The following is a 24,728-nucleotide window of genomic DNA, read 5'->3' on the forward strand; positions in this document are numbered from 1 at the left end:
CACAGCTATTTGTACAGACTTTATTTAACAAATACATCTCTAGTGTTCATTAGGTGCCTGGTTCTACTCTAAAGAATATTGCTGCCGGGCGGTGGTGGCACACGCCTTTAATCCCAGCACTCGGGAGGCAGAGGCAGGCGGATCTCTGGGAGTTCGAGGCCAGCCTGGTCTACAAGAGCTAGTTCCAGGACAGGAACCAAAAAGCTACAGAGAAACAATGTCTCGAAAAATCAAAAAAAAAAAAAAAGAATATTGCTAATGCTAGCCCAGCCAACACGGCTCACTCATAACTTAAGAGTTGAGCTATATATGTATATGGTGTTTTGACTGACTGTATATGGTGTTTTGATTCATGTATGCCCGTGTATCATATGCATGCCCAGTGCCTGAGGAAGCCAATAGAGGGTGTCAAGATCCCCTGGAACCAGAGTTACAAACAGCTGTGAGCTAACATGTAGATGTTGGGAATTGAACAGGGGTCCTCTCTTAACTGCTGAGCCATCTCTCCAGCCCCCGAGCTCTCTTTTATATGTTTATTTATTTTCAAATTTTATTTATTTAATTTATTTATTTACAGGCAGGGCCTCAAGTATACCAAGTTTGTCTCAAATTTGTTGTTGTTGTTTTTTTTTTTTGGTTTTTCAAGAGAGGGTTTCTCTGTGGCTTTGGAGCCTGTTCTGGAACTCCCTTTCTAGACCAGGCTGGCCTCGAACTCACAGAGATCCGCCTGCCTCTGCCTCCCAAGTGCTGGGATTAAAGGCGTGTGCCACCACCGCCTGGCTTCAAATTTGTTATATTGCTGGGGATAACCTTGAACTTTTTTGGTTTTTCAAGACAAGGTTTCTTGTAGCTTTGGAGCCAGAACTGGCTCCGTAGATCAAGCTGATTTCAAACTCACAGAGATCCGCCTGCCTCTGCGAGTGCTGGGATTAAAAATGGCTGAGCCATCTCTCCAGCCAGAACTTTTTGTTTTGTTTTGATTTGATTTTCAAGAGGGGTTTCTCTGTGGCTTTGGAGCCTGTCCTGGAAATAGCTCTTGTAGCCCAGGCTGGCCTCGAACTCGCATTGATCCGCCTACCTCTGCCTCGTGAGTGCTGGGATTAAAGGCGTGCTAGTGCTGGGATTAAAGGCGTGTGCCCCCACCGCCCGGCTTCAACCCGAACTTTTTGATCCTCTTGGCTCTACCTCCCACTTGTTGATATTACAGGGTGCCTGGTTTATGTTTTTTGTTTTGGCATGATTCTGACTTTATTAGATCAGAACAAATGAAGTAACAGCAAAAGATCCATTCTGCAATCTGACTTCACTGGTCCTCGGACAAGAAGGAAAGTGCAGTCAGAGAAGCATCTCCGATCTCATCCTCAGAACAACACCTGGGCCCTAAAGTGCATCTGCTTAGTGGCATTGTTCTTCATCCCCATCTTCAGCATCCACTTCGACTGCTCCCGCACGAAAGCTGCTCCTGTGCTGCCCGTCCACCACGGGGCTCGGGATTGCTGGAGCGCCCTGCCCACAGCCTTCTGGTTTCTAGCAGCGGTCACAGCCCTTGACAAGCCAAGTCGTTGTTTGTAGTATCTCATCAAGGAGCAATGACCCACTCTGGCACCAGAGGGAAGTATCAGCTCCATGGTTTCATCATCCCATTCCAAGGTCTTTTCTGAGGACAGCTCCTCAATCTCATCAGGGTCCTGCCCCTCCTTGTAGTCTGGGTAGCTACTCCTAAAGTCATAGAAGTCTGCGAACTCCAAAGCCGCGTCACCATCTGCAAAGAGCTTGCAGTGGCTCTTGTCATTCATGTGTGCCTGCACAGCCTCTGTGGAGTAGAAGGATTTCCCTCTCTCGTTGCACCACAAGCAAATCTTGCCAACACCGACTTTCTCTCCCAAATATTTAACAAGTCCTTTCAGATCTGACAGATATTCTATATCAGGTATAAAGAAGCTGTGGATTTTAGTCATATGAGCCACATTCTTCATGAGGGAGCTTGAGTGATGGGAACAAAATAAGCAGTCTGTTACTGGGATGGCACCTGGGGGCGCGCTCTCCCCAGCTTCTGCATCCTCATCATCCAGTCCAGGGTTCTCACATTCCAATCCATCATCTGAATCAATATCTTCCCAATCTTCCTCCTCTTCCTCCTGCTCACTCTCCTCCCACTGCTGCTTCGCTAACTTCCTCGCCTGCTGCTCGAACCACTGCAGCCGGGGCGGCTTCTCGGCGTGCTCCGAATCCCGAGCGCCCAGCCGCAGGCCCGTCGCCCTCGGGGACCCTTCCGCGGGCACGGAGGGCACTTTCTTGGGGGACGTGGACGGCTGGGCTTTGATGACCTGCTGGATGGCCGCGTTCATGACATCCTTGCCCACGCTGTCGGCGCCCAGTCCCTTCTCCAGGTTCTTCTCGTTGAGCATTTCCACTTGCCGGCTGGCCGCCCGCACCGCCTTCTTCTCCAGCTCCGCGTGCCGCCGCGACTTGAGGTGGTTCTCGTGGGCGTTGAACGTGGCGAACTTCTTGCTGCACACGGTACAGTAGGTGGCTGTACCCTTGCTCTCCTCCTCCGCTACCGCTCGCTGCGCCCGCAACCGCTCCTGGAAGCCTTCGGCGGTCACCGGGACCATGTTGGCCACCTTGCGCCGCAGGTTGTAGAGGTGCCAGTCCGTCTTGTAGTGCGCTCGCTGCATCTCCGAGTCAGGGAACGCCACCCGGCAGGTGATGCAGCTGTATGTCGCCATGGCGGGGCCGGGAGGGAGAGGTGGTGACCTAGCCGAGAACTCCCCGAGAGGCGTTTCAGTCTCACCGGATCCGAAGACACCACCTCGCCTGCAGCCACACAAAGCAGCACTATGCTTGGTGTGCTGGAATCTGACTGGGGAACAGCCAGCCAGTTCTTTAAGTACTCTCTGCTGGGCAGAAAGCCCCGCCTCTTTTATTAGCCACGCCCCGGAAGATGGGGGTTCTTCGTTTCTAGTGCTCGGTCCGCGCTGTCAATCAGAGGCGTTCCCCGGAGGGAGAGGGAGGAGGGCGTGGGCTCTGCTTTGGGTTACAGGAGGTTACAAGACACCGAGGGTCTTGCTTGGTGTGTTTCTTCTTGACTGTTTCCTCGACGTCTGGAACCGGAGCTCAAACGTGGCAACAGCGTGGGACTTCTGGGGCCTCCTGGCCCTGGAGTCCAGACCCAAACCTCCGCCTCTGCAGCAAAGGGCGAGGACGAAACTCTTGAATAAAGTTTTCCCTACTGGGTGCCAAAAGCACAGCCAGGCCACTGTCACACAGAAATATACCCCGAGCCACGTGTAAAAATTTAAAGCCAAGTAGCCATACAAAAGTAAAAGTAATTTAAATTGCTTTTAATGATCAAAGTACTATTTCAGCGTCTAAAAGCTAAAAAAAAAATATATATCGTGAGAAGTTTTTAGGCTCGGGAGTTGGAGATCCCTGGGTATAACAGCAACCATTCATGCCAGTTTGGGAATTGCCCCATTTTAAGTGCTCAATTTGTCTATATAACCTCATATATATAGTGGAGCACGAATAATAAAAACCCAGAGACAAATATTTGGGTTCAAGATGGAGATCAGAAAAGCAAAGCAATCAAGTTATTAAAGAGTTCTGACCTCTAACAAGGTTCAGAAAAAGGGGCGATCCTGTCCTCAATGTGACTATAGACTGCAAAGAATTCCTCTTCTCCTACCTTACATTCCTCCCCCACCACAGCCAGCCATATCACTCCTGCCTCCACCTCCCTAGTGATGGAATTAAAGGCGGGTGACTCCCTAGTGATGGAGTCACACTTTGTGTGAATTCTATTTCTCTCTTTTTTTTTTTTTTTGGAGTTTTTTTATTTTTTTAAATTTTTTAAAAATTTTTATTGCTTTATAAATAATTTCAATCAAAATATCCACTTCCTCCTCTCCTCCCATTTTCCTCCTTCTTCACCCCACTCATCCCCCCAGTCCTAAGAGAGGACAGGGTACCGAGCCCTGTGGGAAGTCCAAGGCCCTCTCCCTCCATCCAGGCTTAGAAAGGTGTGCATCCAAATAGACTAGGATCCCCAAAAAGCCAGTACATGCAGTAGAGACAAATCCCAGTGCCATTATCATTGGCTTATCAGTCTGCCCAAATTGTCAGCCACATTCACAGGATCCAGTTTATCCCATGCTCGTTCAGTCCCAGTCCAGCTGCCTTTGGTGAGCTCCCATTAGATCAGGCACACTGTCTCAGTGGGTGGACCAACCCCTTGCAGTCCTGACTTCCTTGCTTATATTCTCCCTCTTTCTGCTCTTCAACTGGATGGACCTTGGGAGTTCAGTCCAGTGTTCTGATGTGGGTCTCTGTCTCTATCTCCATCTGTCACCAGACGAAGGTTCTATGGTGATATTCAAGATAGTCATTATTCTGATTATGGGACAAGGCCAGTTCAATGGTGCCTGGTTTTACCAGGTGGTGAGATCCAATCAAGAATTCTGTGCTTGTAGCCAGGCGGTGGTGGCACACGCCTTTAATCCCAGCAATCAAGTGGCAGAGGCAGGCGGATCTCGGAGAGTTCGAGACTAGACTGGTCTACAAGAGCCAGTTCCAGGACAGGCTCCAAACCTACAGAGAAACCCTGTCTCGAAAAAAACAAAAAACAAACAAACAAAAAAAGAATTCTGTGCTTGTTAGGCAAACACTATTCCCAACTTTCTTTTCTTTTCTTTCTCTTTTTTCTTTCCTTTTTGAAAAGGGTTCTCACTATATAGCCCTGACTGGCTTTGAATTTGTGCCTATCCTGATACTGTATGCTATTATGCTCTATTTGAATTGTTTGAATGCTGAGGAAGAAGCAACAGCTGCTAAAAGATGTTTGTTTATAAATGCTGCTGAACTAATCCAAGACAGATATTTTGAAAATACCTTGACTTCAGAATTTGGATCTAAGGATATGATACTTTGGAAAAGAGTTTCTTCTTTTGTTTTCACAGAGGATGAGACCCTGTGGATTGCTTCTATCCCAATATGGTATGATGGGCCACGCCCTCCTGAGGGGTTGCTGTGAACACCTTCAAAAAATCACTTCACTCAACTGACAACTGAGATGAACCTGGCACACAGGTTATACCATAAAAGACCTGATTAACAGCGCCCCCATTCAGCAGGAAGCAGTTTGGAGAGAAAAACTGGGCCCATATTCTCAGATGTTGTTTATAAATGTTCTTTTACGTTTAAAGGGGGATATGATATAGATATGGATAATTTACATTGGTATAAGTTTTGCTTTGTTGATATAAATATAAGGTCAATTGTGTTATATGTATATATATTTCTGATATTGATTAGGGTATTGTGATTGTGTAGTTCATTTAAAAATATAATGTATATAGGTTGTTAATGGATAAGCGTTAATAATAGTCAAGGTTGTAGTCATGTTAGATTTTCTAGATATACATAGATATATTTTAGATAGACATTCTTCATATCTTTCAAAGACTACAGAGTAAGACATTTAATGTTTTAATAACTTAGGATTTTTCATAACAATGAGACACGTCTGCTCCTGGCAGCACGAGCTGCTTCAAGAGGAAGAAGGGCATCAAAGAGGCACCTTAAGGAGTTTGATAGCCATTTGGGCAAGAAACTGCTCTTGCCCGGACTATTGCATAAACTGGACACAGAGAACCCGCAGAGAGAAAACTGCTGAACTTGCCTAAAGGTGAGATGATCTATCGGGGTTCCTGATTCATGAAAGAGTCTGCGAGACATTCTGCAGGACAAAGCAGATAGTGACTGAACTGACTTTGAAATTTCCTGCTTCATGAAAATGTCTGCTGGATACTATGGGCCTGTAGGCCGAAGATGGATGCCCCAAACCATACAGAGGAACTTTGGGTGACTGTCCAGGCAGCAAGATGTCTCTGTCATTTCTAGAGTTTGGAAGTTGCTTATTTCTTTTTTGCTTAGGTAATATTATATCCTTCTGGAGTCTTTGATGGAGTTAAAGAATATATAGATAGGAAGTAGATGTAAATATTGAAACTGTAATTCTTACTTGATAACTGTTTTTGGGGGTTTTTTTGTTTTATTTTTGTTTTTTTGTTTTTGTTTTTGTTTTTTTGAGACAGGGTTTTTCTGTGGTTTTGGAGCCTGTCCTGGAACTAGCTCTTGTAGACCAGGCTGGTCTCGAACTCACAGAGATCTGCCTGCCTCTGCCTCCCGAGTGCTGGGATTAAAGGCGTGTGCCACCACCGCCCGGCTTCAAATTTGTTATATTGCTGGGGATAACCTTGAACATTTTTGGTTTTTCAAGACAAGGTTTCTTGTAGCTTTGGAGCCAGAACTGGCTCCGTAGATCAAGCTGATTTCAAACTCACAGAGATCCGCCTGCCTCTGCGAGTGCTGGGATTAAAAATGGCTGAGCCATCTCTCCAGCCAGAACTTTTTGTTTTGTTTTGATTTGATTTTCAAGAGGGGTTTCTCTGTGGCTTTGGAGCCTGTCCTGGAAATAGCTCTTGTAGCCCAGGCTGGCCTCGAACTCGCATTGATCCGCCTACCTCTGCCTCGTGAGTGCTGGGATTAAAGGCGTGCTAGTGCTGGGATTAAAGGCGTGTGCCCCCACCGCCCGGCTTCAACCCGAACTTTTTGATCCTCTTGGCTCTACCTCCCACTTGTTGATATTACAGGGTGCCTGGTTTATGTTTTTTGTTTTGGCATGATTCTGACTTTATTAGATCAGAACAAATGAAGTAACAGCAAAAGATCCATTCTGCAATCTGACTTCACTGGTCCTCGGACAAGAAGGAAAGTGCAGTCAGAGAAGCATCTCCGATCTCATCCTCAGAACAACACCTGGGCCCTAAAGTGCATCTGCTTAGTGGCATTGTTCTTCATCCCCATCTTCAGCATCCACTTCGACTGCTCCCGCACGAAAGCTGCTCCTGTGCTGCCCGTCCACCACGGGGCTCGGGATTGCTGGAGCGCCCTGCCCACAGCCTTCTGGTTTCTAGCAGCGGTCACAGCCCTTGACAAGCCAAGTCGTTGTTTGTAGTATCTCATCAAGGAGCAATGACCCACTCTGGCACCAGAGGGAAGTATCAGCTCCATGGTTTCATCATCCCATTCCAAGGTCTTTTCTGAGGACAGCTCCTCAATCTCATCAGGGTCCTGCCCCTCCTTGTAGTCTGGGTAGCTACTCCTAAAGTCATAGAAGTCTGCGAACTCCAAAGCCGCGTCACCATCTGCAAAGAGCTTGCAGTGGCTCTTGTCATTCATGTGTGCCTGCACAGCCTCTGTGGAGTAGAAGGATTTCCCTCTCTCGTTGCACCACAAGCAAATCTTGCCAACACCGACTTTCTCTCCCAAATATTTAACAAGTCCTTTCAGATCTGACAGATATTCTATATCAGGTATAAAGAAGCTGTGGATTTTAGTCATATGAGCCACATTCTTCATGAGGGAGCTTGAGTGATGGGAACAAAATAAGCAGTCTGTTACTGGGATGGCACCTGGGGGCGCGCTCTCCCCAGCTTCTGCATCCTCATCATCCAGTCCAGGGTTCTCACATTCCAATCCATCATCTGAATCAATATCTTCCCAATCTTCCTCCTCTTCCTCCTGCTCACTCTCCTCCCACTGCTGCTTCGCTAACTTCCTCGCCTGCTGCTCGTACCACTGCAGCCGGGGCGGCTTCTCGGCGTGCTCCGAATCCCGAGCGCCCAGCCGCAGGCCCGTCGCCCTCGGGGACCCTTCCGCGGGCACGGAGGGCACTTTCTTGGGGGACGTGGACGGCTGGGCTTTGATGACCTGCTGGATGGCCGCGTTCATGACATCCTTGCCCACGCTGTCGGCGCCCAGTCCCTTCTCCAGGTTCTTCTCGTTGAGCATTTCCACTTGCCGGCTGGCCGCCCGCACCGCCTTCTTCTCCAGCTCCGCGTGCCGCCGCGACTTGAGGTGGTTCTCGTGGGCGTTGAACGTGGCGAACTTCTTGCTGCACACGGTACAGTAGGTGGCTGTACCCTTGCTCTCCTCCTCCGCTACCGCTCGCTGCGCCCGCAACCGCTCCTGGAAGCCTTCGGCGGTCACCGGGACCATGTTGGCCACCTTGCGCCGCAGGTTGTAGAGGTGCCAGTCCGTCTTGTAGTGCGCTCGCTGCATCTCCGAGTCAGGGAACGCCACCCGGCAGGTGATGCAGCTGTATGTCGCCATGGCGGGGCCGGGAGGGAGAGGTGGTGACCTAGCCGAGAACTCCCCGAGAGGCGTTTCAGTCTCACCGGATCCGAAGACACCACCTCGCCTGCAGCCACACAAAGCAGCACTATGCTTGGTCTGCTGGAATCTGACTGGGGAACAGCCAGCCAGTTCTTTAAGTACTCTCTGCTGGACAGAAAGCCCCGCCTCTTTTATTAGCCACGCCCCGGAAGATGGGGGCTCTTCGTTTCTAGTGCTCGGTCCGCGCTGTCAATCAGAGGCGTTCCCCGGAGGGAGAGGGAGGAGGGCGTGGGCTCTGCTTTGGGTTGCAGGAGGTTACAAGACACCGAGGGTCTTGCTTGGTGTGTTTCTTCTTGACTGTTTCCTCGACGTCTGGAACCGTGGCTCAAACGTGGCAACAGCGTGGGACTTCTGGGGCCTCCTGGCCCTGGAGTCCAGACCCAAACCTCCGCCTCTGCAGCAAAGGGCGAGGACGAAACTCTTGAATAAAGTTTTCCCTACTGGGTGCCAAAAGCACAGCCAGGCCACTGTCACACAGAAATATACCCCGAGCCACGTGTAAAAATTTAAAGCCAAGTAGCCATACAAAAGTAAAAGTAATTTAAATTGCTTTTAATGATCAAAGTACTATTTTAGCGTCTAAAAGCTAAAAAAAATAAAAAATATTGTGAGAAGTTTTTAGGCTCGGGAGTTGGAGATCCCTGGGTATAACAGCAACCATTCATGCCAGTTTGGGAATTGCCCCATTTTAAGTGCTCAATTTGTCTATATAACCTCATATATATAGTGGAGCACGAATAATAAAAACCCAGAGACAAATATTTGGGTTCAAGATGGAGATCAGAAAAGCAAAGCAATCAAGTCACTAGAGAGTTCTGACCTCTACCAAGGTTCAGAAAAAGTGGCGATCCTGTCCTCAATGTGACTATAGACTACAAAGAGTTCCTCTTCTCCTACCTTACATTCCTCCCCCACCACAGCCAGCCATATCACTCCTGCCTCCACCTCCCTAGTGATGGAATTAAAGGCGGGTGACTCTCTAGTGATGGAGTCACACTTTGTGTGAATTCTATTTCTCTCTCTCTCTTTTTTTTTTTTTTGATTTTTTCCAGACAGGGTTTCTCCGTAGGTTTTGGAGCCTGTCCTGGAACTAGCTCTTGTAGACCAGGCTGGTCTCGAACTCACAGAGATCCGCCTGCCTCTGCCTCCTGAGTGCTGGGATTAAAGGCGTGCGCCACCACCACCCGACTGGCACCAGATTTCTTTACAGATGGTTGTGAGCCACCATGTGGTTGCTGGGAATTGAACTCAGGTCCTCTGGAAGAACAATCAGTGTTCCTATCCTCTGAGCCATCTCTCCAGCCCATAACTTAGGGGTTTGTTTTTGTTTGTTTGGTTTTTTTTTTTTTTTTGGTGTTTCGAGACAGGGTTCCTCTGTGGCTTTGGAGCTTTGGAGCCTGTCCTGGAACTAGCTGTGTAGACCAGGCTGGTCTCGAACTCACAGAGATCTGCCTGCCTCTGCCTCCCGAGTGCTGGGATTAAAGGCATGTGCCACCATCGCCCAGCTAGGGTTTTTCATAACAATGAGACAAGTCTGCTTCTGGCAGCCCCAGCTGCTTCAAGAGGAAGAAGGGCATCAAAGAGGCACCTTAAGGAGTTTGATAGCCATTTGGGCAAGAAACTGCTCTTGCCTGGACTATATCATAAACTGGACACAGAGAACCCGCAGAGAGAGAACTGCTGAACTTGCCTAAAGGTGAGATGATCTATCGGGGTTCCTGATTCATGAAAGACACTGTGAGACATTCTGCAGGACAGAGCAGATAGTGACTGAACTGACTTTGAAATTTCCTGCTTCATGAAAATGTCTGCTGGATACTATGGGCCTGTAGGCCGAAGATGGATGCCCCAAACCGTACAGAGGAACTTTGGGTGACTGTCCAGGCAGCGAGATGTCTCTGTCATTTCTAGAGTTTGGAAGTTGCTTATTTCTTGTTTGCTTAGGTAATATTATATCCCTCGAGTCTTTGGTGGAGTTAAAGAATATATAGATAGTTATAGTTTTCCTTAGTGATGATACAAGATAAAGTAGATGTAAATATTGTAACTGTAATTCTTACTTGGTAACTGTTTTGTTATATGTAATTTTACTATGTTAAAGTTAAAGCCTTCCCTTTTTTTTGTTTAAATAGAAAAAGGGGAATTGATGGAGGAAGGTAATTGGTTAATTAATAAAGAAACTGCTTGGTCTGATAGGTTAGAGCATAGGTGGGTGGAGTAGACAGAACAGAATACTGGGAAGAAAGGAAGTGAGCGCAGACGCCATGCCGCTCCTCTCCAGGGCAGACGTGATGCAGCCAGTTGCCAGGTCAGACAAGCTGAATCTTTCCTGGTAAGCCACACAGATTATTAAAGAAGGGTTAAGCAAAATATGAGAATTAGCCAGTTAGAGGCTAGAGCTAGTGGGCCAAGCAGTGCTTAAATGAATACAGTTTGTGTGTTGTTATTTCAGGGTATAAGCTAGCCAGGCAACCAGGAGCCGGGCAACAGGAACACAGCCCGCAGCTCCCACAACAAGGCGGGGTTTATATATAAACCCGAACAAGGACACAGGTTTTAGCAACTTTAGTGGGAGCAAGGAGAACGCCCAGGTTGCAGGTGTAAGAGGAGCTATAGCAGACATTGTCTGCACACACTATCAGCACTCACACGTGGAACAAAGGAAGGCTTTGCCATCTCTCTCTGAGCTCACCCACCAGCAGCCATGTGGGGGAGCAATTTGCCTTTTTCCCGTAGGTCTGAAACCAGGGTCCTTGACTGTGTCCATGTCAAACAATACCCATTTTCATTCAGGACTTCGCTCTCAGGGATTCATCTGCTCCCCACAGTGGAAATTCTTGCCTAGTATTAAAAATGTGACATTTTTAGTGTTTGCAAATCCTTCGGGCCTATTTTTCATCCAATTATTTTTACATTTAAACTCTTTAAAAAATAAAGTTGTATTTATTATTTATGTGTAATGTGTGCTATCCCTGTTTACTTGTGATATTGGTATGTGTGTGATATCTGTGTGTGATAACTGTATATGTGATCTCTCTGTTTGCACACATGTGCATGAGTGTGTGTGTGTGTGTACACATGTGCACACACGTGTGTACACATGTGCACACACATGCGCACATGACCCATTCATGCAAACACCAGAGAACAACTTTCAGGCGTTGGCTGTTTCTCTCATTCAGTAGTGAATGCCGACTGAACTGGGGTTGTACAGCCCCCACTTTACCCAGTGAACCATCTTGCCAAAACCTTTTTTCTAAAGATAGGGTGATACTCTATAGCCTGTGCTATCTTGGAACTCAGTATGTACCCAAATCCTTGCGCTGATTGTGCCTCAGTTTCTCCACTGAACAATAAAGACAGAAAGAGTGCAGGTGCTGCATCTTATCAGTATCTGTGGTCCTGACTCGCAGTACAGTGCCAGGCTCAAAGCAGCAAGACCTGGACATGAAGGATGGGGGTCCCTGCTCTGGGTTTGGGGAGCTTTCTTTAGTTTGCAAACTTCTAATCCTCGATTGGACCCGAGGAGGCTGGCATGGCCGGGTGTGGAGTCCCTTATTTCCAGGTAACAAGAAAGAACATTTCACTGGAGTCTTTACAAAGAACCACACTGCACCCATCTCTGCTCTCTCTCTCTGCTGTGCCCACTAGACCCCCCTCCATTTCCCAATACAAGGCTAATGAATATTTGAGAATAGAAGTAAAAAAGGATTGATGGGTTATATTTTTATAAATAACATCCTAGCCTGGAAATATTATCAGCTTTGACTCCGTTTCCCTCTGCCCCTTTGGTGGGGGCTGCAGAGGTGGTTTGGAGGATAAGAATGCAGAATGCATACTGCATTTCCACAGACCCGAGTTCCATCCCCACCTGTAACTCTAGTTCCACGGAGACAGGGAGATCCATCAGCTCTGACATCCGGAGGCACCCACCACACACATGCACACCTACAAATACAATTAAAAATAAAAACTTTTTTGGTATTACTACTCTGTTTACATGTATGCGTGCTGGCCAGAAGAGGGCATCAGGTCCCATTACAGATGGTTGTGAGCCACCATTGTGTTTGCTGGGAAATTAAACCCACATCCTCTGGAAGAGCAGCCCATGCTCTTAACCACTGAGCCATCTCTCCAGCCCTCCAAAATAAAATAAATCTTTAAAAAAAAATTGTTAGTTGCAAACTTATTGTGTGGCCCACTCTTAATCTCAGCACTCAGGGGCAGAGGCAGAATAATTTCTGTGTGGTTGAGGCCAGCCTGATCTACATAGCAAGTTCTCGGTTAGCTAGGGCTGCACAGTAAGGCCCTGTCCCCCAAACAGAATTAAATAAATAAGTAAGATGCAGTGGTAGAGGAGGAAGCCATGGCACTCACAGGCTCACAGTCTAAAGACAAAGATGAACTCCAGGGCGGAGTGTGTGGCTCCATCGTAAAGAACTTGCCTGGGTTAACAAGGCCCTGGGTTTAATCCCCAGCACTATAAACCAACAGTCAAAGATGGATCCCTCCACAGATCTCATCATCTGGAGCTGCAGCTGTGGTTCGGGTGCTAACTACGAGCAAAGACAGCACAGACAGCACAGGTCCTAGGACAGGACCAGCCTGGAATGAGGCGGTTGGTGCCTGGAAGGACGGAGCTTTGTCTAAACAAGTCTTAGATGATGAATAAGGCTTAGGCCGGTGAAGAAGTTAGGAAAGGTTTGGTATGCATATGCAAGACAGTGGGAAAGGTGGTGGAGGTGAGAGAAGCATTGTGGGTACAAATGCAGACCGTGTGGAGGCAGAGCTAAGATCACGGAGGTCCTTGGGGGCCATGTTTTCCTAAGGTCCATCCTCTTCTCTTTGAAAAAGGATCATGGGTGACAATGGGCTTCTGGGATAGAAAGAAAGTTTGAAAGGAGTGATCCTCTGGGGAGAGATGGGGCCCTTACCACAACTCAACGGCATTCCCTTCTGATGAGCTCCTGGCCGGATAGCTCCACCTAGAATAGCAGCTGGAGAGGAATATGGGGTCACTGTGGATTTGCTGGGGGTTGCTCTGAAGCCCAAAAGCTGTGCAAAGCTGTGAACTTTAACTCCTTCCTGGGCCCCAAGCATTCTCTTGCTTCAGCTTTCTGTCTCCATTCTCCCTGAAGCAACCTACACGGTTTGTGCCTCCTTCAGCTTCTCATCCTGAGTCTGCGTGGGCTCCTCATGCCCAAGGTGAACCAAATGCCCGGGCCGACCCCCAGGGCAGCCTCCTTAACTGATCTCCACTGCTGTCAGACTGTCCCGTCTGTCAGACTGAATCCTTTATCGGGCCTCACCAGTCATCCCCACTCAGCGGGGTCGCAAAGCCAATCATGCATGGAGCTTTGCCTCCCGCCCTGGAGTGCTGTTCACTTCCTGCCAACAAGCCTGGTGGTTTCACTCCTCTGCCAATACGTGGTTCTCTCTTCTCCCATCCAGGCCTCTGGTCTCTAATACCCAGGGGTCGAGGCCTTGGTGGGCATTCTGGCCCCTCCCTTGGCCCCACTCTCTAGGCCTAGCTTTGCACTGTCTCTCTCCCCAAGACCTTTGGTTTGTCTTGCGTGTGCCCCTTTTAGCTGTCACTGCGTCACTCCTTACATGCTCGGTTCGCCTACTAGACTGCGACTTTCTGGAGGATAAGGGCCTGTGACATATCCCAGAAACAAACACAGTGGTGTGAAGTAAGTCAGAATTAACTCCCAACCCCAGATAAGCCGAGGTGAAACCTCGCGTCAGAGAACAGCCAACCGTCCATCTTGCCCTAGACACAGTCCCGTTCCCCCCACCACCACCACCACACAGACGCCAGCATTTGAGATTAATGCATCCCGTACATAGGAGGATGCTTTCCCATCCAGGGTCCCGGCCTCTGCGGCAGCAGTGCCCGGCTGCGTGAATGGTCAGGGTTATGCGTGGGCAACAGATCTGTGCGGTGCTTGACGGTAACAGGGTGGCACAGGGCACCATTTTCTAAGCTTTTCTGAAGAACCCTCCAATCCTCTCCTGGATAATGTACAGATACAGGATTTTTAAAAAAAAGAAGGCGGTGAAATGAATTCTGGAAGTGCTGAGCTCTCTCGGAAAGACGCGTGCACATTAGCATAGAAATCTGGGGCTAAAGCTGTTGCAGCTGAAGCGCCACCGGGCGCATCTGAGGACGGTCTTGTGTTGAACAAATGGTTTGAAGTCTGAAGTAAGAGCAGCGTTTTCGTTTCCACCCCAGCCAGAGTACAAATGTGTGGACTGCGGGCAGACGCGCACTTCCCCTCTGGAACCTTCGATTCGTCATTTGTGAGCTGAAAGAACCGACAGCTCCCATCTGAGGACTCAGTGCGCAGCTCAGCACAGTGCGCTTGCCCCTCACTTTGTGAGGCACTGGGTCCTACCCTCCGCACTCAATCTGAATGTCGTGAGCGGATTAGGTGCTCTAATGGCCGACCTAATCCTCGTTTCCATCCAGTGTAGCAGATGGACGGTTCTGGCTTGGACTCCTTTGCTGGGGGTTTAGCTTTTCGGCTCCCATGAGGGTTGCTTAATGTGGTCTCAATCCTACCCTCCCACCCAGGGACATCTGGACAGAAGCTTGTTCTCATACAAGCTATGCTCTTGATGCTGGGTCAGGAGGATGCTCGGAGGAGGCAGTTGTGAACTGTGTGTCAACTCTGCAACCTTTAATCTCCTGAAACTCATGTTCTTTCCTCATCTGCAAAGGAGGAAGCCAGCACTTGAATCCCAACACTTGGGAAGTAAAGTCCGACAGGGAAAGTGGTGTGGTGAGGGCTGGAAAAATTGCTCAGTGGTTAAGAGCACTTGATGCTTGTGCAGAGGACCAGGATTCAGTTCCCAGCACCCATAGAGTGGCTCAGAACCATCTAGTTCCAGGGGATCTGATACCCTTTTCTGGCCTTTGCTGGCAACAGGCACACAAATGGTACACACACACACACACACACACACACACACACACACGCACACACACACACACTCATGTGCTTCCATCTTTTTTTTTTAAGTGTTGTGTCTCAAATTGTTCAATGAAACCATTGGGTGTGCACTAAGACTCTGAGTAAAGGAAGCTGGTATTGAGGGGATAGGCGCTGATTATCAACAGCCCCAGGTACCCATGCAGAAAAAGGGGAGGCCCTTAAGGCCCCATGGTCATGAGAGAAGATGCTACAAGCCCCATTCCTTAAAGTGGACCTGAGGAAAGTATGCATGGTGCCCTGAGATGTCCTGTGTGCCCAATGACCTGAATTCAATCCTTGGGACCCACACAGAGGATGGAGAGGACCAACCCCTGAAAGTCGCCCTCTTACATCTGCACACATGCTATTGCACCCACCCACATGCACACATGGTAAATTAATGTAATAATATAAAAAGAAAGTACATCTGACTCGAGTCAGATTTTGTAATCTGGAGTTCACGTGGACCGGTTGGCTGAGTGACATTTCCCACTGATAGAGAGAGCTCAGAAGGACCCCGTTGCTCCGAAGGGCAGTTCCAAAAAGGCTGCCGCTTAAGCCCTACATGACAAGCAGGAGATTTGTGTTCTTGTATGAACACCATCTCTGCTTTCCTGTCCTTAAACATCACAGAGAATCCGTGTGTCCCAGGTCTTGCTCTCAACTCAGTACTGATGGACCGTGTGTAGATCAGGTCAAATGAGGACAAGACGGCACCAAGGTATGGTTGAGGAGGTTTTTATTGTGGCTATGAGGGAGAGCACAGCCAGAGGTACCTGGAAGAGTCCAGAACAGGGGGAGAAAGTAGGACAATGAACATGGCCAGGAGACTGAAAGGGGTCATGAGAAGGGGATGGGGAGAGAAAGAGTAGACAGATAAGCAAGAGAGACTACGTTCCTGCCCTGATATTGCTCCTTAAAGGAGGAGGTGGATGACCTTGGATCAGGAGTCCAAGATCATCCACAACTATGTATTGAGTTCCAGGCTAGCCCAGGTTATTTGAGACTTGGCTTCAAAGCAGAACGAGAAGAAACAACAACAAAACTCCAAAGCAATCAACACAACAGGCAAGGTTTCAGGCCTCTGCCTGTGGAAGCGCTGAGTACCCAGCAGCACCCTTGTGAATGGCTTCTCTCCAGAAGACAATTCCCTGAGCATCTTTATTTTTAAACTGGCTAACGTTCTTTGGCTGACATATGAAAATTCAGCTGAAGTTGGTTGAAGGGAAAGGGAGCCTTTACAAGTCGCTGTATGGTGTTATCTCACAGGATCCAAAGGCAGCAACGTGACACAGCTATCCCAAGTGTCTAGAGCAGGACCACAAAGCCACTAGAATACTTCCCAGCTTGCCTGAAGACCCCACCTCCCTCATCTGAAGGGATATTGTGGCTGAATTCTCCTGAGAGTGATGGCTATGTATTTCAAGTAGTTCAAATTCATGACTGTCTAGCTTACAAATCCCAATTCCTAGCTTTCCACCCTGAGCCAGTGAACTCCTTGTGGCCAGGAATGAAGCGGTATGCTTGTGGCTCCTGAAGCCCATCCTGTGACAAGCAGAACATACCTGCTAAGAGGGGTCTAGACTGGGTGTCTGTGCTTCATAAGGAAGCAGAAGATGCCCAGGTGGGGCCAGGTCTGCCCAGGGGAGTTGAATCATGACCGAACGGGAACAAAATATCCTAGTTTCTCAGTGGTACACAACAGCACAAGAGGCTTGGCTGGGGAAGGGCAAAGAAGATTCTAGAGTTGGGTACCTGGGGACTGAGGAGAAGGATAGTGCCATATAAGACAGCAAGAGCGGGAAGGGCAGCTAAGTCCTCTGCTTTCCTGGAACAGGAGCTCTAATTCCTCTTTCCCCATCCTCATTCCAAACCGCTCTGTCTCCTATCTCCAACCTTCATGTCTAACTAAAGGGAAGTAGGTTTTTTTTTTTTGGTTGTTGGGTTGCTATTTCTTTGTTGAGTATGTGTGTGAGACAGAGAGAGAGACAGAGACGGGCAGAGAGAGACAGAGACACAGAGACAGACGGGCGAGGTCAGAGTGAGAGGACACGGAGAACGCGTGCACGGCAAGGCACTCTTGGCGTCAGGACCACGTAGCAAGCACTGCTGTGGAGAACCATTTTGCACACTGTGAAGATGTATCACTCAGATTGGTTTAATAAAAAGTTGATTGGGTGGTAGCCAGGCAGGAATTATAGGCAAGACAACCAAACAAGGAGAATGATGGGAAGAAGGGCGGAGTCAGGGGAGTTGCCAAGGAAACAGGATGTGTTGAAAATGAGGTAACAAGGCATGAGTCATGAGGCAAAGCATAGATAAGAAATATAGGTTAATGTAAATGTAAGAGTTAGGTAGTAGCAAGCCTGAGCTATTAGCCACACATTTATTATAATTAATACTAAGCCTCTGTTTCAATTATTTGGCAACTGGATGATGAAATACAGAAAAGCTCTGCCTACAAAGTACTTTTACCTGCTGAGTCACCTTTGCTGGCCCTAGGATGTGGTTTTGTGGGGGTTGTTTGTTTGCTTGTTTTGCTTTTTCAAGACAGGTTTCTCTCTGTAACATCTCTTAGAACTTGCTTTGTTCACTGGCTGTGAACTCACAGAGATCCGCCTGCCTCTGCCTCCTGAGTGCTGGGATTAAAGGTGTGTGCCACCATACCCAGCTCCTAGGATGTGTTTTTAAGTGGCTTCTCCTTCCATGCCAAGGACAGCGGGGTAACACTTAAACTCCCTGACCTGGCTTCCATCCCCAAAGCTCCTCTCTATGTTCTTCTTCTATGTAAAAGTATGTGCCCCGCGGTCATTGCCTAACTTGCCTTACCCTAATTCTAGCTCTGGCTGGGTGGTTTAAGTTTTATTCTTTTTTTTTTTTTTTTGATTTTTCGAGACAGGGTTTCTCTGTAGCTTTTGGTTCCTGTCCTGGAACTAGCTCTTGTAGACCAGGCTGGCCTCGAACTCCCAGAGATCTGCCTGCCTCTGCCTCCCGAGTGCTGGGATTAAAGGCGTGCGCCACCACCGCCCGGCAAGTTTTATTCTTTTAATAAAAATTTTCTTCACAGTTATTTATTTATTGTGCTTATGATGTGTGTGGGTACTGCATGCGACGGGGCTCGTGCTGGGGTCAGAGAACAACTTGCAGGCGTCAGTTCTTGACTTCCACCCTGTGTGTTTTGTGTGAGAAATTCAGGGCACCAGGCTTGGTTTCATGCATCATTACCCTGAGCCTCAAGGCCATGCTTTGTATTTGAGCATCCTGTGTGTGGTGTGGGATGCGTGTGTTCATGTTTGTGCAGACGCCACCATATTCCCCTACTGAGACACATCCCCATCTCTTTGAGCCTCCTCTCTCTCTCTCTCTCTCTCTCTCTCTCTCTCTCTCTCTCTCTCTCTCTCTCTCTCTCTTGAGAAAGGGATACAGGGTTTCTCTGTAGCTTTGAAGCCTGTCCTGGAACTAGCTCTTGTAGCCCAGGCTGACCTAGAACTCACAGAGATTCGACTGCCTCAAGCCTCTTTCTTAATAAGAACCAGTGATTACAACAGACTCATTCGGATAATGGAGAAAAATCTCCCATCTGAAGACATATCAGGGGATATGGCTCTAGAGTGTATCAAATGCTTAGCCCGTGTGAAGCTTAGGGTGCTAGGAGCCAAACAGGTTCATAGGCCCCAGGTTAGGGCACAGGTGTGTTCTGGGATCTTTTTCATGGGAGCTGTGCCTGCCTCTGACACGGCCCCAGCTCCATCACTGTGCTTGCTCAATAGGAAGTTCAAGGAACATGCCTTAGGTTGACGAGGGAGGAATAGTAAATTAGATTAACTGAAAAGCTTATCCTCACAGCTTTCATTTCTTGTTTTCACTTTGGGGTTGGTTTCTGGTTGCTCTATCTTAAGTACCAGAAGGACCACCTCTTTTACTGAGCAATCTGTTCTCCAACTGGCCTGGAATTTATAAAGGAACAGCCATAGGCTCCCGAGACAGTCAGCTAAGGCTGGGTGGCTCTTGGCTATGAGTAAAGTTTAAATGCACAGCAGTCTGCCACCTACAGCAGCAGCCTTCATAGATGCTTAAAACAAAGCCACTCCCCTGCACTTTGTGGAGCTGCAGCCCTGGCCACGGGACCTGAGGGACCTGAGGGACCAGGAGCCCAGAGGGGGTCTGCCGGTACTCTGTGATTGCTGGAGGTGGTGTCCCTACAGAGGACACGCCGATGACTGGACAGGAGGTGGAGGTCACAGTGGCTGCATAGGAGGGACGACACACAGGAGTTTCACGACAGCTTCAGGACTCAAGGAAGACCCTGACTTAATCCCACCCCTTAGCAGCCGGTGGGAAGTGGCCGTGGCTGTGAAGAGGACGCCAGCGCTGTCACCAAGTTCTGACTGCACAAAGTCCAATCCAGCAGGGCCCGAACCATAGGACCAGCTGGTGTCGACTTCTGCTATAAAAACTCCCCAATGAAGACTGGCTGATGGAGGAAGGTCATTGGCTAATAAAGGAACTGCCTTGGCCCATATTATTGGTTAGGACATAGGTAGGTGGAGTAAACAGAACAGAATGCCGGGAGGAAGAGGAAGTGAGGTCAGACTCGACAGCTCCCTTCTCCGGAGCAGACGCCTCAGAGAGACACCATGCTCCCTGCTCCCGGGAAGACGCACGCAATGAAGCAAGCCGCCAGGTCAGACATGCTGAATCTTTCCCGGTAAGACTGGTGCTCACAGATTATTAGAGATGGGTTGATTGGGATATCAGAATTAGCCAGTAAGGGCTAGAGCTAAGGGCCAAGCAGTGATTAAAAGAATACAGTGTCTGTGTAATTATTTCGGGGCATAAGCTAGCCGAGCAGGCGGCTGGGGTGTTGGGGACACAGCCCTGCCGCTCCTATTACTACAACTGGCCAGTGTATCTGCTGTTCCCATCACACAGACACTAATCCCAGAAACTGCTGGACCAGTCAGTCCTACCCAGGACCCTTTAGCGTGGTGAACAGTAAGCCTCATAGGGATGGCTCCCCTAGCATTCTGTCTCAGCATCTCCCTGGGCCCTGTGGTACAGAGAGACCTTTGACGTGGTGGGGAGAAGCCACGGAATGAAATGTTTCTGGCCACCTATGTGTCCTTGCAGTACCAGAAATTTTACACTGTGCTCTCTTCCCCATCTGTTACATTTCACTAAAAATTGATTTATTAAAATGCAGTTGGGAAATATATTACTTCACATTAAGAACAAATAAATCGGTAAGCCACAGATAACCCTAACACTGACGGCAGGGACTGGAATCGACATTTCTCCAAAGAAGATACAGAAACTGTCAAAAAAAGCATGCGGCAAAATGCTGAGCTTCACTGGAGAAATGCAGATGAAAACCTCTTGGGTGCCACCTCATGTTGGATAGGGCTGGCTACACTCTTCCTTTTAGGCAGTCTCTCACTATGTAGCCTAGACTGGACTTACAGGTGAGATCTTTCTGCCTCAGTCTCCAGAGTGCTGGGGTAACAAGCACGTACCACACACCCAGCTATAAACTGTTTCCAGCAAACAGCAAGTGTTCCTGGATGTGTGCAGACATGGATTGGGAACGAGGAACAGTGTGGCCTCTGCGGGACAGTCTGGTCACTCCAGCAAGCTAAACTTAGAACCGCCGTAAGGCACAGAAATTCCAGTCCTGTCTACACTGCACCTAAGACAATTTAAATCAGATTGAAAAACATGTCTTATTCACAATAACTAGAAGGTGGGAAAAAAAACCTCATGTGTCTACCAACAGATAGATAGATAAAGGGAACATATACAATGGGATATTATGCTGCTGAGGCAGGAGAATTGCCACCAGTTTAAGGCCAGGCTGAGTTATATAAGGAGACTTATTCTCAAAAAATCAAAAGTGAGCCAGGAAGTGGTGGTGCATGCCTTTAATCCCAGCACTCAGGATACAGAGGCAGGCAGATCTCTGGGAGTTCGAGGCCAGCCTGGTCTACAAGAGCTAGTTCCAGGACAGGAACCAAAAGCTACGGAGAAACCCTGTCTCGAAAAACCAAAAAAAAAAAAAAAAAAAATCAAATGCGAGGGGCTGGGATGAGACTTAGTGGGACTGGAACACAGTGTCTGAGGGCTTGCTGGTCATCCCGTCTAGCCAATAGCAAACTCCAGATTCAGTAAGAGACTCTCTCAAAAGTAAGGTAGAGCGTGTTAGAGGAAAGACCCCACACTGGCCTCTAATGTCTACAAATGCCTGCACAGGGGAGTGCACTCACACATACACACAACACATATACACACACAAACGAAAATAGCAACAAAACATCCAAAGTCCCCACAAAATACATCCAATGAAACAAACACGACACAAAGCAGCAGATACTCTGAATACCTAACATGTTCGTGGAACAGAAGCAGCTTACAGGTCCCCAGGACACGCAGCGGGAGGAGAATGAACGGCGACCGGCGGTCCTTGCTCCAGGACCCAGAGCTCCTGTGTGGACGACGACGAGGTTATAGATGGTGCCGATGGCCGCACAAGAGGCTGAACAGAGCTGATGGCCCTAAACTGTGGTTTTAGCTACGCCAGAAGTGGTGAATCTTGTTATTGTTTAAGGACAATTTTTCTTATTGTTTTAAGTTTCTAAAGATTTATTTTGAATTATGCGTGTGAATGTGAGGGTATGTGTAAACATAGGTGTCCTCGAGGTCAGAGGGTCCCCTCAAGCTGACCTTACGAGATGCTGTGAGTCACCCAACATGGGCTCTGGGAACTAAACTCTGGTCCTCTGCAAGAGTAGCAAGTGCTCTTAACTGCTGAGATCCCTATAACAATTTTTGAATAGTGAAAAATAATGAATACATTATGGGACAAGGAGGTGGCTCAGGTCCTGTGCAAGCATGACCGTCTGAGTTCCAGTCTCCAATACCATGAAAAGGTCATGGCCACACATGCTGGTCCCCAGCACCATGGGCACCAGAGACAAGATCGCTGGGGCCTGAGACGCCCGCCCAGCTCCAGGTTCACTGAGAGACCCTGCCACACGGGAATAAGGTAAAGAGTGGTAACACAGGACACCGACAGCCTCCTCTGGCCTTCACAGACATGCCACATGTGTGCTCCACACACACGAGTACACGCCTGCACACTCTAAAAAAACTAAGGGGCTTTTTGTCAAGGGAGGAGTGTTCAATGTGTCAATGCTGCCCCGGAGCAGAAGCATGGATCCTGCTAAGCCACAGATTTATCAGAGACGGAGATGTTCAATTGCAGAAACCTGGTAGAGACTTGCTCCACCAAGCCTTTGTAGCAGGATGGGAAGCAGCCAGACTAATTCTGTTAAATCCACTGGGGGTGAGAACAGAGGTGGGGTAGGGGTGAGGTGAGGGTGGGTGGGATGGGATGGGGATGGGGTGAGATGAGGGTGGGGCGAAGGTGAGGTAAGGGTGTGTGTGGGGGTGAGAACAGAGGGTGTGGTGAGGGTGGGGTGAGGCGGGGGGGGGAGAGGGTGGGGAGACGGTGGAGTGAGGGCAGGAAAGGGGTGGAAAGAGGGTGGAGTGAGGGCAGGGAGGTGAGGTGAGGGCTGGGGTGAGGGTGGATAGAGGGTGAGGTGATGGTGGGGTGAGGGCGTGGTGAGTGGGATGAGGGCGGGGAGAGGGTGGGGTGAGGGAGGGGGGAAGGGTGGGGAGAGGGTGAGGGCGGGGGGGGGGTGAGGGTAGGGAAAAGGCAGGAAAGGGGTTGGGAGAGGGGTACCGTGAGGGCAGGGTGGGGTGGGAGTGGGGTAGGGGTGGTGTGGGGAAAGGGTAGGGTGGTATAGCGCAGGCTAAGGGTTGGCAAACACACACACACACACACACACACACACACACACACACACACACACTCTCTCTCTCTCTCTCTCTCTCTCTCTCTCTCTCTCTCTCTCTCTCTCTCTCTCTAACGCAGGCTGAGGTGATTGGACTCTGGGATTAAGAGCCTTAACAAGGGGGGGCTGGAGAGATGGCTCAGCGGTTAAGAGCATTGCCTGCTCTTCCAAAGGTCCTGAATTCAATTCCCAGCAACCACAAGGTGGTTCACAGATATCTGTAATGAGGTCTGGTGCCCTCTTCTGGCCTTCAGGCATACACACACAGAATATTGTATACATAATAAATAAATAATTTTTTTTTTAAAAAAAAGAGCCTTAACAAGAGGGCTGATGACGATGGCTCAGCGGTTTAAAAGAATGTACTTTTTTTTTTTTTTGAGCTAGTGTCTCTCTGTGTAGTCCTGGCTGTCCTGCAGCTCTCTATGTAGACCAAACTGGCCTCGAACTCACAGACTTTCACCTCTGTCTCCTGAGTGCTGGGACTAAAGGCTGTAGAATGTACTGTTCTTGCCGGGCGGTGGTGGTGCACGCCTTTAATCCCAGCACTCGGGAGGCTGAGGCAGGTAGATCTCTGTGAGTCTAAGGCCAGCCTGGTCTACAAGAGCTAGTTCCAAGACAGGCTCCAAAGCTACAGAGAAACCCTGTCTTGAAAAACAAAAAAAACAAAAAACAAAAACAAAACAAAAAGAACCTGAAAATGATGTGGGTTGGTGGCACTGAGTGCCAATATGTATTGATTCTAAGGTAGAAAGTATAACCTTAAGATATAAAGGCACAAAGAGGGGCTGAGTGCATGCATACACACAGGCAGAACACTGTATACATAATAAATAAATAAGTCCTAAAAAAAAGAGGTGGTAAGAGGAGGATCAGGAGTGGGCCAGCTTAGGCTACATGAGGCCTGTCAAAACTGAGCAAAATCCATGAGAAAGGCTGTGGAAAAAAGACTAATATCTGTAACAGGCTTCCCTCAGTGAGCTAGTCTATGACCATACCAAAAGGAGTTGTAGACAAGACTCTATGAACTTTAGCGTTAGCATGCTGAGCAACTATAACTAGATTTAGTTCAACACTTGAACCTATTGTTTGTAGTTTTAGGTACTTATATGAAAGATGTAAAGCTTTAAAGAGAATCTGAAGGTTAGGAAATTCCCATGAAGATCTCTATTCGATAGTTACAATCTGATCAGTGGCTCCATGTCACAGCAGAATGGCTCCAAGTGCATCCTGGGAAGGCAGGTCCATGGCGGACAGGATGTTGGCATCTACTCACTCTCCAAGACTTCGCAGGCTGGCCAAGGAGCCAAGTGCCTGGGCTGCAGCAGGGATCAGTGTTCTCGGGAACAGTCTGGCCTGCTCTCTTTCCAGGTTAACCCTACAAGGATTCACACGGCCTGTCTCCATCCTGGATGTGGGACAGCTTTATTTACACTTGAGTAAAACTGAATTTTGTTTCACATTAGTAACCACCTATCCTCCCCGCAAAGAGTTCATGACTGTGTGTTCCTCATCCACATTTTAAAAAGTTGATGGTTGCTGGGCATTGTGGCACTCGCCTTTAACCCCAGCATTAGGGACAGAGCGAGTTCAGCTAGGACTACACAGTGAGACCTTGTCTCAAAACCAAAGAGAACACAGCAACAATGAAGTGAATGGTTTT

The 24,728-nt window shown here is 48.5% G+C and overlaps 2 pseudogenes; both read right to left on the bottom strand.

Moving 5' to 3' along the window:
- Positions 1-1,245: 1,245 nt before the first annotated feature.
- LOC142839365 (cytoplasmic 60S subunit biogenesis factor ZNF622 pseudogene) lies at positions 1,246-2,784 on the bottom strand (annotated as a pseudogene).
- Positions 2,785-6,691: 3,907 nt separating this feature from the next.
- Positions 6,692-8,230, bottom strand: LOC142839372 (cytoplasmic 60S subunit biogenesis factor ZNF622 pseudogene; annotated as a pseudogene).
- Positions 8,231-24,728: the final 16,498 nt, after the last annotated feature.

The sequence above is a fragment of the Microtus pennsylvanicus genome, chromosome 1, assembly GCF_037038515.1.
Source record: "Microtus pennsylvanicus isolate mMicPen1 chromosome 1, mMicPen1.hap1, whole genome shotgun sequence".
NCBI lineage: Eukaryota > Metazoa > Chordata > Mammalia > Rodentia > Cricetidae > Microtus > Microtus pennsylvanicus.